This window comes from Rhea pennata, chromosome 1 (assembly GCF_028389875.1).
Source record: "Rhea pennata isolate bPtePen1 chromosome 1, bPtePen1.pri, whole genome shotgun sequence".
Taxonomy (NCBI): Eukaryota; Metazoa; Chordata; class Aves; order Rheiformes; family Rheidae; genus Rhea; species Rhea pennata.
The window spans coordinates 126,569,051-126,587,993 of record NC_084663.1 but is presented as its reverse complement, the minus strand read 5'-3'; positions in this window follow the sequence as shown (position 1 = coordinate 126,587,993).

Sequence of the window (18,943 nt, the reverse complement as noted above, 5' to 3'; positions counted from 1 at the left end):
GTCAGCACACTCTAAACTAGACATTTTGGGTATTTGTTGTCTTTGTAACCACAGTAGTACAGAGTTTAGTTTGAGCGAATCTCTAGCATTTACCCAGCTTCTCAGGTGGATTTTACAGCCAGTTGTGCTCCTTGATCTAGTAGCACAGAGCTACCAGCAGGCAGGAAAGCTAGTTTAAAGCTAGTGTAGCTGTATCCACTTATCTTGCCATCATTGCTTTAGAGAAGTAACTTGAGATGCACTTAACTGCAGGAGGTGTTCAGCAAGGTATTGTGAAAATCAGAATTCTTCCAGGTGCTCAAGATTAGCTCTCAGGAAACTGGAGTGATGCAAAAGACACAGTAAGACCTACAACACAAGAGAAGCACACAGGAAAATAGTGGGACTTTGCAGAGTTTAAAGCAAAACACCAAAACCCAAAATTGTTGTATATGAAAAGCATACGCTAACAGCAACACAAACGTTGAGCCATCCAGACAGAAAGTATGATGTATTTAAATGCAAGAATTAAATCAATCAGTGAATAACTTTGGGAATTATTCTGCATAGCCTAAACCAAAAGTTTAGGAAAAGTTATTGCAATCACTTTTAAATAATACTTCGGGACAGAGCTAGTACGGCAGGTACCCATAATTAGGCCAGCTAAAAGTCGACTGAACCTTGCTAGCAGAAATACAAGGCCAATAATTTAACACAGTAAATTTTGCAAGAATTGCTGGAAAAAAAATCAAATTAAGGCAACCAATGGCCCAAAAAAGGGATCTCTAAGGAAATAGATTTTTTTTTAATGCAGGAGAACAGACATATCAGTGAAAAGAAAAATATGCCTATTAAATGATCTTGACAAGTATTGCTGGCTCAGAGGACAGCATTGTGTTGATATACTGTATATTACTTTCTGTTTCATGGATCCGTTTAAAAGAAGCTTTGCAAGAAGTGCTTTAGGAGCTACACTGAATTAAGATTGATTTGCTTAATGGTCACAGCAGATCAGGAAAAGAAAATAACAGATACATGGAGGACCACACAGACAGAATTACATTTTGCAATACCATCTTGTACCTATTGCAACTTGTAGGTAGTGCTAGGATTAGGTTTCAATTGATTTTTACATGCTGACATATCATTTAGCTACTGAGGGTGCCAAATTGAACAGTGCCAGATATATTTCGCTATGTGGCATTTGTAACTCTCTCAATTACATGAACCATACTGAACTTCTCAGAATTCATCGTGAATCACTCATAAACCAAAAGACTTATGTCAGTAAAGACATAAGATCATTCAGTATGTGACATTAATTTGCAATAAATCATAACTCTAACATCATTAAAGAAAAAGCATTCGGTAGGGACAAGCACTTTGCTTCCTCTGACCAGCTACAAAACAGACTATGCTATAATTCGTGAACATATTTCCACGTTTTCTGATAAAACCCATTAAGTAGACAGGTTTTACATAATGATTGGAAAGTCAAAAAAATTCAAGCCAGGGTGAACAAGGGCATGCAGAAAAAAAAAATAAGAGGGAGGCAGAAGAGGGCTTTTTTAAAAAGAAAAAATAGACAGAAAGGAAGCTGGATAAAGCTGAGTTTGCTGTGTTGTGGTCTACAGCTAGTGACTGCCATCTTTCAACATTGTCTCCTCTGATTTGGGATTAAAGTGGGGGGAAAGCAAGCAAGTACATTTCTTTCAGACAAATGATATTTGTTCAAAATTTAGGAAGAATTTGTTGGATAGATTCTGACTTTTATAAATCCAAATAGATGTCTTCAGAATGAAATTTTATTCCTGCAACCTGCAGCAATGGGAAATCAGCTGGCCACTGCAAAAGGAAAATGCAGCCTTGAAAAAAACCTCTGCCTAGGGATCTTGTTTGAGAAAACCAAAGCTTTATCACTCTCTTTAGGGAAACCAGAAGCAAGTCTGCTCTATGACATGCAAGCAGGACCTGACACAACTCTGAGAACACTCTGCACCCCTTTGAAGATCACAGACAGCATATTTCCTACCACTAAGATGATACCAAGCATACCAGGCATTGTAAGGGTTACAGTGGAGGAGGGCACAGGGAGGACTGGTGACACAGGGAAAGATAAATAAAAGTGTCATATAAAGTTGTTCACAACCAAAATTTACATCAGCTAGCAGAGTTTCCTCTAGGCCTCTGTTACTACATTATCAAAAAAAAAAAAAAAAAAAAAAGGAGAGAGAAAAGAAAAGAAAAGAAAAAAAAGCCATAGACTATACTTCTGAATAAATTTACATAGAGCACTTCATCAGTTTTCCTCACAGGCAGCTACATGATTTTGTTTGTGGTGTTAATCTGATTGTCTGGACAACCCACATCCATCTAGCAGTGCGTGTATTATACGTATGCCTTATATAAATCTGATCTTTTAAAAGATCCCGGAATTCACAATGTTAAAACACCACAGAATGACCAGAAGGCCTTTGCAAGCAGTCATAAAGATAAGAAAGAATCCTTGTAGTTACTGAGGCTGCAGTATAAAACTTTACCTGATGCATAGAAAATCTCATAATGAAGAATGGCCAGGTGTTTTCATTTTTGTTTGATTAAAGGAGCTTTTACTTTCCGCATTAGAGCTTTGCATATGGTTTGTCAAGGCAAAGTGCTATTCTTGGATATTGCATCAACAGTAACCTTTCTACATATCCCTGCCTGCTTGTGTGCAGTACTTTATGTCAAGACTAAAAATTTTCAAAGTTTCTAGCCCTGATAGGTGTATGATACCTTTGATACTCATCTTGAAACAGTTTGGAGAATGTTAGAGAAAATCTTCCATCACTTGTACATGTGTTCTTTTCAGATGGGCTTCTCAGTTCTATACCTAGAGTCACCTAGGAAAAATTGTCATCCCAAATTTTCAAGAATGGTTACCTGCAGCAAGGATCATACCTAGATAACCAAATCTAGGTACACTGTTCTTAATTCCTTGGCAACTTCAAAACGCAGAGAAATTTCACTTTCCAGTGGGGTAGCCTACGATAACCCAGCCAACGTAGCACAACAGTGACCTAGAAATTTCACCTGTCTGGCCAACAGGGCTGCATCTCCAGTGCTGCAATTTCCCTGAAACTGCTCTCAGTGCAGGTAGAGCACAGGGGAAATAAAGCAAATATTAAATCAATGCCCCAGCTACAAGTACTAATTTAACAGCTGTTCACTGGAAACTAGACAGAAGATACATTCATTTTGCTGTGGCCCTGGCACAGCGGACTGCATGTAGAGATTTTTTTACCACCCCTGATGTAGGTTCCCTATGAATGACTGACCTGGAACTGGATGGCTCTGCTTTACATCAACAAGCCTCTGAAAAGTACAACACCTCATGCCTGTATTTCTGTTCAGTAAGTGATAATTCCTTACTGCGAGCATTCGCATTCATAGGGGAACTCATTTATGATAAAAGTGTCACTGAAGATTAAGGATTTTCTACTTGGAGATGCTTAGGGAAATGGTAGCTGAGTTATTTTTCCTTAAGAGAAATTCAAAAAATGCATTAGGAAAAAAGAAATAATCTTAAAAAAATCATTTTCCAATAATGAAAGGAATAATTGCATATACTGTTGTTACAAAACAGCAGTGAGACAATCCACAGCTATTTGCTAGGTAGCAATCACATAAACAGAAGTAAACCCCACCGAATTCCTGTAAAGTAGCCTTAAAATAAATTAAGCATAAACATAACCCTAAGTGTAAGTCATGCAGGAGTAAAAGTGAAGGGTGAACACTGAAGAAATTAATAAGGTAGTCTTAATATGTGATAAGGTGCAGCTGACATCAGTCTGTGCCACCTTAGGAAGCTAAAGGGGAAAGGAAGGGATTTTTCTTCAGCTCAGTCGCCTGCAAGTATGCTTGCTGAGGAAAGAGGGACTTATTAACCTTATAACATTTATATTTCAAAAGCAGAGATAATTAGAGACAAGGTGAGAAAACCTGACCAAGCGAATGTGTTTAAGTGGCATGTTTATAAGGTCTACCGAGGTTTTTGTTTTTGTTTTTGTTTTTTAAGCTAAATGTGTGCTAGAGGATTTTAATGAGGCAGTGCAAACAGGAATTATCTCAGAAAACATTCACCAAGAGATAACACTATCCAATTTCTGTTTAGTTCACGATTTCACTCACAGTACCAAACATATATCTTATTTAATTAAAATAAACATTCATACAAAGGACATGAATTTCTTGAATATGAACTTAAAAGTAACAGCTTCAGATTTAGAATTTTAAGATTAGGAAGTTAAAATTAAGAATGGATTGCAGTTTAAATGAAATTATTTGCAATCTCTCACGAAAGTTCAAGAACTGCACAACTATAATAAACTTTGAATTCAAGGTGTCAGATCTCAGCTAAGGTAAACTATGTAGATCAACTGACTGATAGGATGGCAGTACCTTGAGTACCTAAGAGTAAGTAAATTTACTCATATTGGAGTTGCTGCCAAGGCCTTCAGCATATAGCCTCCATGGTTTTAATGGTTATAGGATTCCTTCTGTCACAAGAAAGCATGCAATGTTTTTTCTTTTCACACTAGCAGAGTAAGTCTGGGAAACGTCAAGAGCAAAATGTGATTCCGCTCTGAAATAGCTCATTAGATTTGCTTTATTTTCAGCCTGATTTGGTCATTTCAGGATCAATTTCTCGGAGGTATTTAGATGATGTTAACAACTACAATTAGTCTATAAAGCTTTTATTTCTTATTTCATTTCTTATTTCTGAGCTCATGAAGAACAAGAAGGTGACCGGGACCAGCAGATGGATTATCAAGAACAAATCATGCCTGATCAACTTGATTGTCTTCTATGTTGTTATGATTGGAGGTATGGATGAGGGCAGAGCTGTGGATATGCTGTGTCTTGACTTTAGCATGGTCTCCCATGGTAACCTTATGGCCAAATTGGGGAGAAATGGACAATAAGGTGGGTGGAAAACTGGCTGGTCTCTCTGGCTCAAAGGGTCGCCACCAGAGTCGGTAATAGAAAATACAGCCCATAACTAATGACGGACACTGGCGCCAACATTGTTTAGTGTTTTTGTTAAAGGTATGGACAATGGGACAGAATGCACACCCAGCAACTTTGGAGATGTCACCAAACTGGGGGGGGTGGTGGAGGGGGAGGGAGAGTCAAATACACTAGAGGGCAGGACTGTGATTTAGAGAGACCTCAACACACTGGAGAATTTGGCTGACATCAACTTCAAGATGTTCAGCAAAATCAAATGAAAAGCTCTGCATCTGGCAGGAGAAAATCTTATGCACCAGTACAGGCCGGGGACCAACTGCCTAGGGAAGCAGTTTTGCAGAAAAAAACATTTGAGTCCTGGTGGACAAGGAGTTGAACATGAGGCAACAGTGTGCCCTTTGCAGTGAAGGCCAACAGCATCCTAGACTGTATCTGAGTGTAGCCAACAGGCCCAGTAGCAAGTCCTTCACCTCTATTTGGCAATTGTCAGACCACATCTGGCGCACTGAGTTCAGGTTTGGGTTCCTCAGTACAAGAAAGATACTGACATACTGGAGTGTACAGCACAGGGCAACTAATGTGGTCAAGGGACAAGAGCACTTGATGCAGAGGGACAGGCTGAGAGAGCAAGGTCTGTTCAGCCCAGAGGAGAGATGGCTCAAGGGAGATCTTACTGCTGTCCATAGCTGCTTGATGGCAGGGTGTAGAGAAGACATGGTCAGACTCTTCTCAGAAGTATATAGCAGAAAGACAAGAGGCACTAGGGACAAGTTGGAACACCAGAAATTCTGTTTAGATATAAGGAAAATGAATGGTCAGATACTGGAACAGGGGCCCAGAGAAGATGTGGAAAGTCTCCCTCCCCAGAGACATTCAAAATTCACCTGGGAAAGGCCATGGGCAAGTCAACCCTGTCTTGAGTGAAGGGTTGAACCAGATGGCCTCCACATTATGACTGTGATTCTGTGACTCTAACCCTGCAGATTCAGCAAACATATAAGAAGTAAATTAGGTACCTCTCTGTGTCTCTCGCTCTCATTTGTTTCTGTGTCTCCACTTAAGTGATCTACAGAACTATTTTCTAAAATTCTGGTTAGCTTTACCCTTAGAAATCTGTCTGCTGAAGTAACCGTTGGATCCTCATTAGTATACCTATCTGACCACTTAGTGTTTAACTTCTTACTGCTGACTCTTAACTCCATTAGGTAGAAAAGAACCAAATTCTCACCCCATTGTACATAAAAAGATTAGTGATGCTCTCAAGATGAGAGAAGTTTTGAGGAGAGTTAGGAATTCCATATATGCTTCCTGAATCTTAGGTTAACCCTAAGCCATAAGATGACCTTTCTTCTTTGTACTGAAGGAAGGAGACATAATTTTGCAAAGGTAAAGCAAGTTAAAGGCACTGGAATACAACTCTACTAAGAACTTTCAAAAACCCCAGAGCCCTCTCAAATGCCCAAGAAGGGGTAATTTGATGCCAGATCATTGCAGGTCGCAATATGTGACTGACACGTATGGGAGTGCAGGGATAGAAGATGGAAGGCAGGAACAAAAGTAAAGAATAAGCTAAGTGAAAGAAGTACCATATGACACTACTAACACGGAACCTCCCCATACTATATTTTTATAGAAAAAAAGGTTCAGTTTCCGGAGTCTAGCCTTATTTTAAAAATTATGTGCTGAATCAATCAACTAGTCATGTTTGCCACAGACAGAACCTACCCGTTTTAAAACATGATCTGTATTTTTTTGATTCTGCTTTTCAATGCTATGAGCTGTCCTGGCCACAGTCACCTATAGCAACATGCACTTGGCTACATCCCTATCATCAAACAAAACCTACAAAAAGCTCTTTAACATATAATGCAATAATCTCCTAACTGTTGACTAGCAATGATAAAAGTTTTGAGTACGGTTCTTGGAATATATTATCCCTACCCTCTGATTCCCACAATAAATTAAAAATGGAATTTATTTGAAATATACGTGTGTGTGTGTGTGTAGAAAGCTCAAAATCAGGAAAGTGCGACTGCATTGCAAAGCTAAATGTGTAGGTAGTTCTCAACTTAAAGTTTTATGGGTTTTCAAAGATTAGATAACATGTCAGAATGTTTAGGAGTGAACTGGGAATCCTATTTGCAGTTCTTCCCCAGCAGGCTCAGCTCTCAGGCTGACCCATTAAAAAAAGGCAACCCCTGGACCGTAGAGAGAATTACTGAAGCACAGCAAGGTGTATTGTACAAATGCAGTGTTAATACCAATTGTGAATAATGTATTTATGCCAAACAATAATATCCAGGAAAGGATATTTCCAGTGCTGACTAAATTTGAGGTGGGAGGGGAGAAGGAGAGTGCAAGCAATTGCTGACTTTAGTGATGACTCCGTATGCTGAAGGAATGTTTCTCCTCTTTTGAACAATAGGACAAAATATAAATTCCTCACCTAATATAAATGATATGAAAAATGCAGACCAATTTCTTGATAAATATCAAGGATATATGTCAAAGATCAGTGAAATATTTCAAGTAACACTTTTTACTGGAAATTTAGGTAAAGAAAGGCAGAGATGTGGAATAGTGGGAAATGGAACCAGGCCAAACAAGACAAACCTTAGAGTGATATTCTCGTTTAAATAGTACCTGTAGCATCTGTAAACCACAGGTACCAAGTATGTGTCATGTTAAGCTTAGTCAGTGAGGGGAGTTGTAATGAGTCCCGTGGCACTGATAAAGGAACATGGCCTGTCCTACTCGTGGCTGGAGGCAAATGAAACATCATAAAACAAGGCAGTTCACTTCGGTGTACTTCAGTGCTGCACCTTACCCAGGAAAAGAAAGGCTCCTCTAACAAGTGTGGTCTCTGTACTATGCAATATTGATAAACATACCAGACTCTTTCCATGTATAAAAAGGAATTTGTACCAGACTTTTATGAAAAAATATTTTCAGCTTTAAGCAAGCAAGATAGCAGAAAAGCTATGGGATAAAGATTTGAAGCAGTGCACAAAGCAGGAAAGCTATAAAATCCTAGTTAATATACATGAGAAAATAATTAGTATGCATTGAAGCTTTGGGAAGAAAGCAGATGCACAAGCATTTTTACTGTAGATAAATGCTGTGTGGCTGCCGCTGAATGTAAAATACAGAGGACAACTTTTTTTTTTTCTTATTCTTTGTCATGCTTGATGATCTTGCAGCAGTTTGGGATGGTAATTAAGTAGGGAACTCATGGAAACTAATGTTTTACTTAGTCTATTTAATCTCATTTCTAGAATGTGACTGCATGGAATGGAATTAAGGATCCCTGTTGTCTGAAAGATATTGTTACTATATGCTGAGAAAAAAATTGCAGACCTAGTGATTCTCCGCACTTAGTATATGAGAAAGTCATGGGGAGGAAGTGGAGAGGTTCTGTGCTAAAGACAAGCAACCATCATTATAAAAAGCAATAATAATATAATTTTCTTATAATAATATTTATTTCCTTTGCTTTCCCTGCTTTCCTTGCTTTTACTGCTCTATTGTAAATATTGTTTAACAGAGTTCTTTTGAGGACAGCTGAAATGTTGTAGACTTCTAGCCTTTTAAAAGAAAAGTGGATGAAACACTCTAGCACCATAAAAACCTATGGAGGAGACAATTTCCATTCCCATTCCCCCAAAAGTCATGTGCAGCCTCCAACACTAACGGGTATTTGGAACATATGCAGATATCTTGCTGTCTAAGCCTATTAGAGATATTTGCAGTATCTGGGGTCAAATACAATCTTTCCCATTTCAGTTATCTGTAACAATTGGATCTATAACTAAAAAGTGGCTGGGCACAATAACTTTCTTCTCATCTGATATATAGAACATCCCAAGCAGAAGTGGGATCTGACTTGTGCGAAGATTTAAAGTGCAAGAAATCCATTGTGTGGTGCAGCACTGGGAAATATAAAAAGTAGCTACAGTTCAGGACCTTTGCAAAGATGCGACCTACGACATGATAAAATACTGAAGGATTATTTAAAGCTAATGTTTCTGATACTTGCCATAAAAGGGGATTAAAGAGTTGATTTATTCTTTTTCATTGGTGAGGAGACACTAAAGAAAAAGCAATCTGAGGCCCAAACTGTAGCCTACACTGGCAATTATTATTTTGTTATCATTTGCAGCTGCTTATGTTTGAACCCTAAATTATATCTTCGGATAAGGGCCTCTCATTGACTCTCTCCTTGTCTGGTGAGACTGTCCAGTATATAGCCCACCAAGAGCTCAGCTTCTCATCTGGAGGACTGATGGCAGTACGCTGCAAAAAAGGTACAAGTCAGCAGAGGCAGAGGGCTTCTGTATGGAGAAGAGCTGACAAAATGCAACCCTCTGAAGGGCTGTATAGATTTTCATTGATAAAATAGCATGCTATGAAGCAAACTACAGCAACTAGCCCATCACCAAAACTCTTCCTCTTCTTCTTCTCTAAAACCATTCTGTCATATATCTGATTTCTTAGAAACCCTGGCAAAAGGAGTAGCATGCACATCTGAATAGAGAATATTGCCCAGCCTTGAAAAGCTTTGCCATTTCCACCCACAATCTCTCAGAAAACTAGCCCTAAAACACAATCACTCGCCTTACCAAAAGCGTCTTTTCCTCCACAGGAGCCCAAACCTTCCTCCAATCTTTCCTCACCATGAGACAGGACTTACAAGCCCATTCAGTGCTTTCTGTCGTTCCCAGAAACACATTTCTAGCTGCTACAGTGTTAGACAGCTGAAGAAGTACAAGCAGCCACACGCTCATCAAACACCTTTTAATTTACACCTTCTCCAAAACCAGCATACTTCTAAAACCTCATCAGTTTCTAAAATGAATTACACATTGATACTGACCTACATCAAGATTGAAGCAAAGCTCAGCAGGACTCATCAGTTCCAGGCAAAGAATAAACAGCATGGTGAGCTGTCACTCTTGCCTATATACATTTTTTTTTTTTTTTCCTAATGTGCATCTGGACACATTTACTAACATTTTATACTATTTCATCATGAATAGCTAAAGGCAAACTACAGTTGTCAAAATCAGAGAACAAAGTACATCTTTATGCTATATTAGTTTTTTGTGGCATACTTATCATCACTAGTACACAATGTGGTATATTATATATATAGATATATCACATCTTTTTGTATTTTAGGCCAAATTTTACCATGAAGGACCTGAATACAATATTTGCCTGAGCATGTGTTAGATAACGACAAATGTATTTTTCTCAGTCCTCCTAAGGAGACTTACTGATGGATGCTATGGTAGAAAGTTATGGTAAAAATGTATGTTCCTACTCTCCTCTTCTCTTGAACTCCACTGTCAATCTCTGCACCCTTTCAGGTATTAGGAGAAAGCTGTTCTGCTGCTCTGGAGTACAAAAAAATCTCAGGTGTATTGAAAGAAGGTGAAAAAAGGGGAAAGAGCAAAAGAGCTATCTTTATGCATGTATTGCAAAGAGGAATCTTCAATTTTGATTAAAGATATAAGATGCAACTGAAAGAAATTTTTCCATTGACTTCAGTGGCTTTGAATCAAGTTCATACTTTACAGTACAAGTTATATTTTCCCCTCAGATCAATAAAATGCAAAACAAAATATTCACTATGTAGTGTAATCCATTCTGCTCCAGCTCTGCAGCAGACAAATGGGATGCCCTTTATTGAAGCTCACAATGAATAAATGAAGCTTTCTACAAGTTTTATATGTTCATCAATGTTCATTACTTCTCAATTGATTTTCTAAGGCCTGAAATATTCTTCTACCTGTCTTTACCATATGCCCTATTTCTTTGACTACAATTAGATGTCTACTGGCTCTGATTCCAGGCCTGGAAGTTTGCAATTTTTTTGTGACTACAGGATGAAATAGTACCAGTTGCAACCTTCATTAAAGAAGGGTGAGGAAGGGCATAAGAAGATAAATACTTTATAACTCTCCAACAATTTATAAGCCAAAGAATGGGCTTACTGAGTTGAACATCTCAAGCAATGACAAATTTCCTGTGAATCTTACAGAATATTCACAGAAAACAAAACTTCCATTCAACCTTAGATCTTCAGCCTAGAAATGTCTTTCTACGAGTTATGTGCATTGAATCAGGGAATGGAAGTGCACTATACAACCCCCACAGATAACAAAAGTTGTCTTGAAATTTCAAAATCAAGCATTCAGAATATCCACATGACATACACTTTTCAGACTAACAGTTATTCATAAGAATTATTAATGAATTATTTCAAAAGATAAGCTAGTTTCCACATTTCCAGCCTCTGTACAGTTTGTAGAGGTCACTGATGCATAGGATATCAGTAAGGGAATTACAATTTTCCATATAAATTTTATGAACTTACTGGGAGGTCACATTGTAGCCTAAAGACAGTTCAGACTGGTAAAGACAGTAATGATAGGACACCAAATGTGTGGTTCATACAGCCATTTCTATCACAAGTTGAAGTACGTACAGGTATCTTATAAACTCCAAATGCTGCTGTTTTCTGAGAGTTGTGGTCTAGCCAGAAATCCTGAGAGCAATTTATCTCTCCAGATGGCAACTAATACTAATTAATTGTCACTAAAGGTAGCTAAAATGTTCTTTGGAGCAGCCAGTCCATACATAAGCCACCCTCTTCTCTTCATCCAACACTGCTCTGTTTACAGCATGAATCTCACCAGTCTTGACTATGAGGTTTTGACTGGAAAATCCTTAGTACTGAGATACTGTAAATTTGCAGTGTCTCTTGTTTAGTGTTTGCTCAGAGTTAGTACACTGGGGTCCTAATCTCAGATGGAATTCCTAGCTATGGTGCTATATAGTATAAAAAATAATAATTTCAGTAACAATAATATCCTTATTCTGATTTACCTTGATCCAAGAATACAAGTCCCATAGATACCAGAGGAAAATCTGAACACTCTTTTTTAAACTGTGCAGTATTGTCCTGAAAATAGACCCACACAGACACTAAAAATATATTCATCATAAGATTGTGGTATGATGGTCAACAGTTTTTAACATTGCTTTATGAATTGTTTTAGCTATGCTGCTGACTCCTAAAAGTGAAATCAAATTATTTTTAATTTTACATCATTTTACTTGGAAAGAATTTTCATTACAGGGTTTTGGTTCTTTATTTTTTTCCTCTTTTTTAGATCACTGCTCTCCGAGTTTTACTGGCAAATAGTGCTGAACTCATTCAGTCTGTTTGCCAGAGTTAAGGTCACTGCAGCTTTAGTTTTACAAAGAACACCATTTTGCTGTTTCTCTGTTAATCTTGGCCTGAAAAGACCACACATTACCCTTCCCAATTGAACAGTCTGGCCTTTGTTCTTTTGTTTGGGTAATACCATTAATCTGCTAGGTCGATAGCAAAAATGTGTGAGCTGCTAGTGTGCCAGATGATTGACAGGCAATTAGCAGCTTCTAGAGAACCCCTGCTTTGAATTCCACCGATATATGACTACATTGGGAGGCAGAGACTGCTGAGGTGGCTATTTTTGTGTACATTTGCTGCAATACTAAGAATAGGACCTTAAAAAAATTATTGTAACTATCCTCAAGAGGGTTCAGCTACTAGAGATCCCAAAATTGAATCAGAGGTGTGAAGAGCTTTACTGTAAGCAAATAATTAACCTGTATCTATTCAGATCTCTTAGAAAATAAGTTTTGCAAAGCAGCATAAGCTTTAAAATTTTCCTGGATAAGCAAGAAAATATCCTCATTGAAATACAAAATTGAGAAAGCATTCTTCTCCACTTGCATATTTTTGTAGGAAAGATGAGTAGTTCATGCATAATGAAATTTTCACACATGCTAATTTTTTGAGCGTCTCTGCTCCCCCCCAACATCTCTTAATTTCGTACTAAGATGGCTACTTTGTCTCCTATTAATTAACTCTTATAGGGTTAGATGAGTGGACAGTGAAGTGGATTGAGAACTGGCTGAATGGCAGAGCTCAGAGGGTCGTTGTCAGTGGTGCAGTCTAGCTGGAGGCCTGTGGCTAGTGGTGTCCCCCAGGGCTCAGTGCAGGGTCCCATCCTGTTCAACTTCTTCACCAGTGACCTGGATGAAGGGACAGTGTGCCTCCTCAGCAAGTTTGCTGATGATACAAAGCTGGGAGGAGTGGCTGGGAGGGCTGAGCTGCCATTCAGAGAGTCCTGGACAGGCTGGAAAGTTGGGTGTAGAGGAGCCTCATGAAGTTCAACAAAGGCAAGTGCAAGGTCCTGCCCCTGGGGAGGAATAACTCCATGCACCCATACAGGCTGGGGGCTGACCTTCTGGAGAGCAGCTCTGCAGAGAAGGACCTGGGAGTGCTGGTGAACAACAAGTTAACCATGAGCCAGCAAGAGGTTCTTGCGACCAAGGTCAATGATATCCTGGGGTGCATTAGGAAGAGTGTCGCCAGCAGGTCGAAGGAGGTGATCTTGTTGTGGTGAGGCCACATTGTGGAGTACTGTGTTTGATTCTGGCCTCCCCAATACAAGAGAGACATGGAACTACTGGAGAGAGTCCAACATAGGGCTATGAAGATGATCAAAGGGCTGGAGCATCTGCACTATGAGGAACGGCTGCGAGAGCTGGGCCTCTTCAGCCTGGGGAAGAGAAGACTGAGGGGGGATCTTACCAATGTCTACAAATGCCTTAAGGGAGGATGCCAAGAAGATGGGTCCAGATTCTTTTCAGTGGTGCCCAGTGACAGGACATAATGGCAATGGGCACAAACTGAAACACAGGAAGGTCCGTTTGAATATAAGGAAGAACCTTACTGTGAGAGTGACAGAGCACTGGAACAGGTTGCCCAGAGAGGTTGTGGAGTCTCCTTCTCTGGAGATATTCAAAACCCACTAGGATGCAATCCTGTCTAACATGCTGCAGGTTGGACTAGATGATCTCCAGAGATCCCTTCCAACCTCAACCATTCTGTGATTCAGTGAAATTTTGCTAAAAAGCAATTGCATCAACAGCATCCTAAAATGGTCTCCCTATACTGTATTTTGATGTATTTTCTGATTTTCTGAGCTTATACATTGGAAATGTGTTTGCTGATATTCCACTTCTTTCTCTATAAAACCAACTATATGCAAGTTGTATATTCTTCCATGTCAGCATTATAATTTCTTTCCTGGGAAGATTCTGAAGAAAGGTTCTTTATCTTCAGTATGTGAATGCAGGCAAGTCATTTACTAAAGACACCCACATACACCTACAGACAAAAGGTACCGCCACATTCAACATTTGTTTGGAGGTTGAGACTTGGCTGACGACATTTTTAGTTATTCATATTTTATGCACACAAAATTTGTCAGAGCTCAAGCAGGTAAAAATCTCATCCTCACTCTTTGATCATAGGACAAGGGCCAGTCACAATTCTTCAGCACCAATGATGGATTGCATACTTTTGGATAGCTATTGCCCACAGATATACACACCGTGTAACTGCAGGGAGAGAGGAGAATTTGCAAGAAAATTGAAGTCCCTCCCTAACCCCCCAGCACCTCCGCTCTGGATCTCCTGTAAAGCAATTTTTTGTGTAAGTAGAAAAGAGTCTAAATCTTTGCATTTTAGCTTTTGTCCAAGAAAACTAAACTAAAAATAGCATTAAATGCAATTAACCAACAGTACTTTGCTAGGGTGAAGGAATGAGCTGAGTGTAGGTAGGATTTGCACTTACAGTTCCCAAGATCCTAGGCATTTTAAAGCCTGAGGCCTAAAGCACCATGTTGTCACACTCTTACAGCTTTAGAAAAAGCCATAAAAGTAAGTATGTAGAATTACAAGATGTTTGGTAGAGAAGATAATGGCATTGCACTTCCATCAGGTAAAGGTTGTTTTCAAACAAATGGAGTACAATCTGTTCGTACATCAGCTTCTCGGAATATCTTGCCGGCGCCTCTTGCAAGTTACTTTAAAGAAGCCTACATAATCCTGTATATTAAAATGTCCACGTGTTCAAAAATTCAGACTAATTCAGTATTTTTTCTTTTAATTCACCAGCCACAAAGCTTTTCAAATATTTCACAGTGAAAATAATTTTCTCCAGCTATGACTTCTTATTTCATTACATTAATCCTTTTTGGCTTCCTCTCAAGCAAATTTTATTGATATAATAATTTATGTTGCTTCCAATTAGGCCTTGGAGATTAGCTATTCTAACCATTTTCATGAGAAATTCATGATATTAGTTTTAGAAATATGCATTTCATACATCTTTACTGCAGGCATAGTTACGTCAAGAGATGATAACCAGGACAAATCCTGAAATAAATGTTTCTTTTCTTGTGGCATAAAGGGAAGAAATAGGAACAGATAGAAAAAAAGTGTGCAAGTAGGAAAGAAGGGGCATATTTCTCCATTGCTACTCCTTTTCCTTTTTCTCAGACATGTTTATTTCCAAACTATCAGCCAACAGAGGTGAAACAAGTCCTCCCCAAGTTCTATTATTCCAAGACAAATTTAGTGTTCATCTTTGCTTTCCTAGTCTCTTAATTTCCAAGTGGCTTTAATGCTTTAGTTTTCTTTTTCCTATCAACAAGAAAAATAAGCAAACAGCTGAAAGGGAAAAAAGAAAATGAAATTTAAACAAAAGCTTTGAAAGTTAAAACATTTAGGTATTTTAAACAATGCTAATGCAATAAAATGCTCTTAGAAAAAAAAATATGATTTGTTATCAGTTAAAAGAACTTAAGATAATGGCTCTGATTCTGCCACCTAGCAAAGTTCTCAGAGCAGAAACTTGGAGTAGAAGGTGATTATTCAGACCAACCTACTGCATCTCTGAGTCACTCGAAAAATATTCCTCTTATTTAGGAAAGCATTTATCATTCATCAGTGTTATATACTAAGGCTTATCTGTGACTATAGAATTGTTTTAAACTGCATCATTATGATTTATCTCTATTACAGATAGTAAAATATTCACCAGGAGACACAGCTGCCTTAGCATCTAATCTTGAACTGTGGCGGCATGGAGAACCATCACAAAACCTATCATATTCTGCCCAGCATGTGTTTCATTCCCCAGGGTATCACTGCTCCCACGGGGCAGGGTTCTAGTTACACTGCATAGTGCAATACACAACAGATGCTCAGAGGGTACAGCAGCAACCAAAGAACCCTAAAAGAGGAAAAGCATCACAGGAAGTCACATCAGGAGGGGAGCGTGTCAGGGCTTCAGCTGATGAAAGCCTCTAAGCCTGCTTTGCAGTCCAGTGCTTGCCAGTGAGTTGAAACTCACTCCACAGACTTTTTGCAGGCCTTATAATATCTGCCTCCCTTGAAGCCTGGCTTTGGGTCTGGTTTTACTCTAGGCGGGAAAGTCACCTTCTTCTCCCAAGTGTCTCCTACCTTCAAGTGGACTAATGGGCTCCCTGCTCACTGGTCTCACTTTGCTCATCTTACCCTGAACCAAAAAATGTTATCAAAGCCAAGTGTGCTTAGCGGAACCAAGGGGAAGGGCAGTCTCCTTGAAGAAGAGGGCTAGATGCAGAGCTCAGCTTTCAGCAAAAGGTAAATAGGCAACTCCCCTCCTTGCTGCCCTGTTTTGCAGCTTCTTCAACATGATATATATATATATATATATATATATATATATATATAAGTACATATGGTACCAATACAGTAATCATGAACATATATATAAACCAACTCAGCTGTCATACACCACTCACACTTTTGGTGATCAGCCACCTTGCTCTTCAGCCTCTTTGCGAAAAGGGGCATCATTACCTGCCATTTTGTAGATGAGGGGAAGGAGGCTGCAAGATAGCTGTGCAGAAAGTCCGTGATGGAGTCGGGAATATCTGCTTTCTAGCTGTGTGCACATAGGTATTCTGTTGAAAAGACAGGCCTGCCATATTAGTTCGTTTATTTTACCAGCTATTTTATACTGCAATAGAATAATGACAGCTCTAAAAAAGCAAAAGAAAATGTAGAGGAAATTGAAGAAGGGAAAAATAAAATAAACAGAAATAGTAGATATTGTTGAATATCTTTACAGTATTGTGGTTTTGCTACTACTATTTGAAAATTAGTTGATGAATACCCGTATTTCGTTCAGAAATAGGGAGTTACTATATCTCAACCAAAGCATACTGCCAACTCTCAGAGTAGGCAACAGCCTACTAGATTGCACACTTGTTTTACTGTGGGAGAACCACATTCACATCATGCTTTTAATGAGGCACTGTGGTATTAACTGCTTTCACCTGTTTCTGTGAGGTTTAAGAGAACACTGGCATAGTCACGCTTGTATCTAGTGTTTCTCCTCACAAATCAGAAAACTTGGCAGTGGCACTAAGTGAATAAGAGCAAATCACAAAACTCAGCCTTCCTGTAGGCTGTAATGCTTGTCTTATCAAATTCCAGACAGTCTCTGGGTTTTTCTGGATACCTAGAAGATTTAAGGTCCTCTTTGAAGCTACTGTCTGTTTGAAAAGCCCAAGTGTACTGATTTGCATAATGAGAGTCACTAATGTGGCAGATGAATCTTCTGTATCTACAAAATCCCACCACTCCTATACATTTAACATAAAAATGTTCACTTGGAAAGTACCCCTGAAGAGGACAGAATGAGCATTACAACCTCTGCCTACAGCCAAACATCAAAGAGATCATCTTAAAAGAAAAAAGATTTTGCAAGGTCACAAGGAGTTTTAGATTTATTTAAGTACATAAATCAGGAAGACATCGTTTAAGCATGGGCATAATATATTGCTTTGGCTACTTTTGCCTGAGTATGTATACCAGAGTTTTCAGTGGTACCTGCAGACCTCAAGTAATTTGTTTCCACAGAGATCTCTGTGGCTTGTTCTACTTGCATCCAAACTGTGCTTTGATAGCAACAAACTTGGTCTCTCTTATACACTATCCTCCACACATTTTTTCTTATTCACAACATACTATACTTCCAGTCACGCTTCACTTGGTTCAGCTGTACTGTGCAGGCCTATTTTTACGGTAGATACCCAAAACACATGGTGAGATATGGTCAAGACTGTCAAGTCTGTCAATGTATTTTTGGTACACTAGGGACAAGCTAGCTCACACCAGGCCAGTGCCATCATTCAGCATGTTTGGAGAGACAAGGTTGGTTGGAATAAGGTACTCTCACCCTGCTAAGCCAGTAACCCCTCTTCACCTTCTGCCAACATGTAGGTGCACAGCCAACACAGAATTTGGGCTTAAGCACAAGGTCACACCCATGTAACAAGCTCCCTAAAGTCATACCCACTATAACTAGCATTTTTAATGTAGATTTTAAGAATATATGCCTTTCGTTACCTGTGATTTGCTTGCTTACTCTCTAGTGCCTGTAGTCCTAGGTTCCAATGAACTTCCTACCTCATTGTACTTCATTTTAAAAAGAAAACAAATCTTCAGACAACACCAGTTCTTCCCCTTCCCCCCCCATCACACTCACTACCTGATCTTAATTCCTTTCCCTGTACTCGATTTCCATCTTGTATTCACTACCCTCATGTCACTGTAATACTCCACTGAAGGCACCACCTTTTGCTGGTAGTCCCTTCTTCACATAGTTGTCTGCTATATCCAGTGATGCAGGAGGATGATCGCACGTTCCTAACACTAGAGAGAACTCTATACCCAATGTTTTTAGTGTTCAAAATGTATGTTCCCACATCCACACTATCACACTTCAGGATCAAAAAAACCATGTGGTTTTCCAGGCGAAAGGTAATCCAGCTTTCAGACTCAAACAGAAAGTAGTATATTCGAAATACAAAAAAGAAAACTGTCTATAATGAATACATTTTCCCCTGGAACTAGGTGCTCACCATAGATTCCAATTTCAATACAGCACTTTGTTATTTACAACACTAAAAATTAATTGTTTTTCTAATATTACAATAATTTCATTTTTAGAAATGCATTACAGGCTGTGTGATAGCCAGCTATCTATCCTATGCGA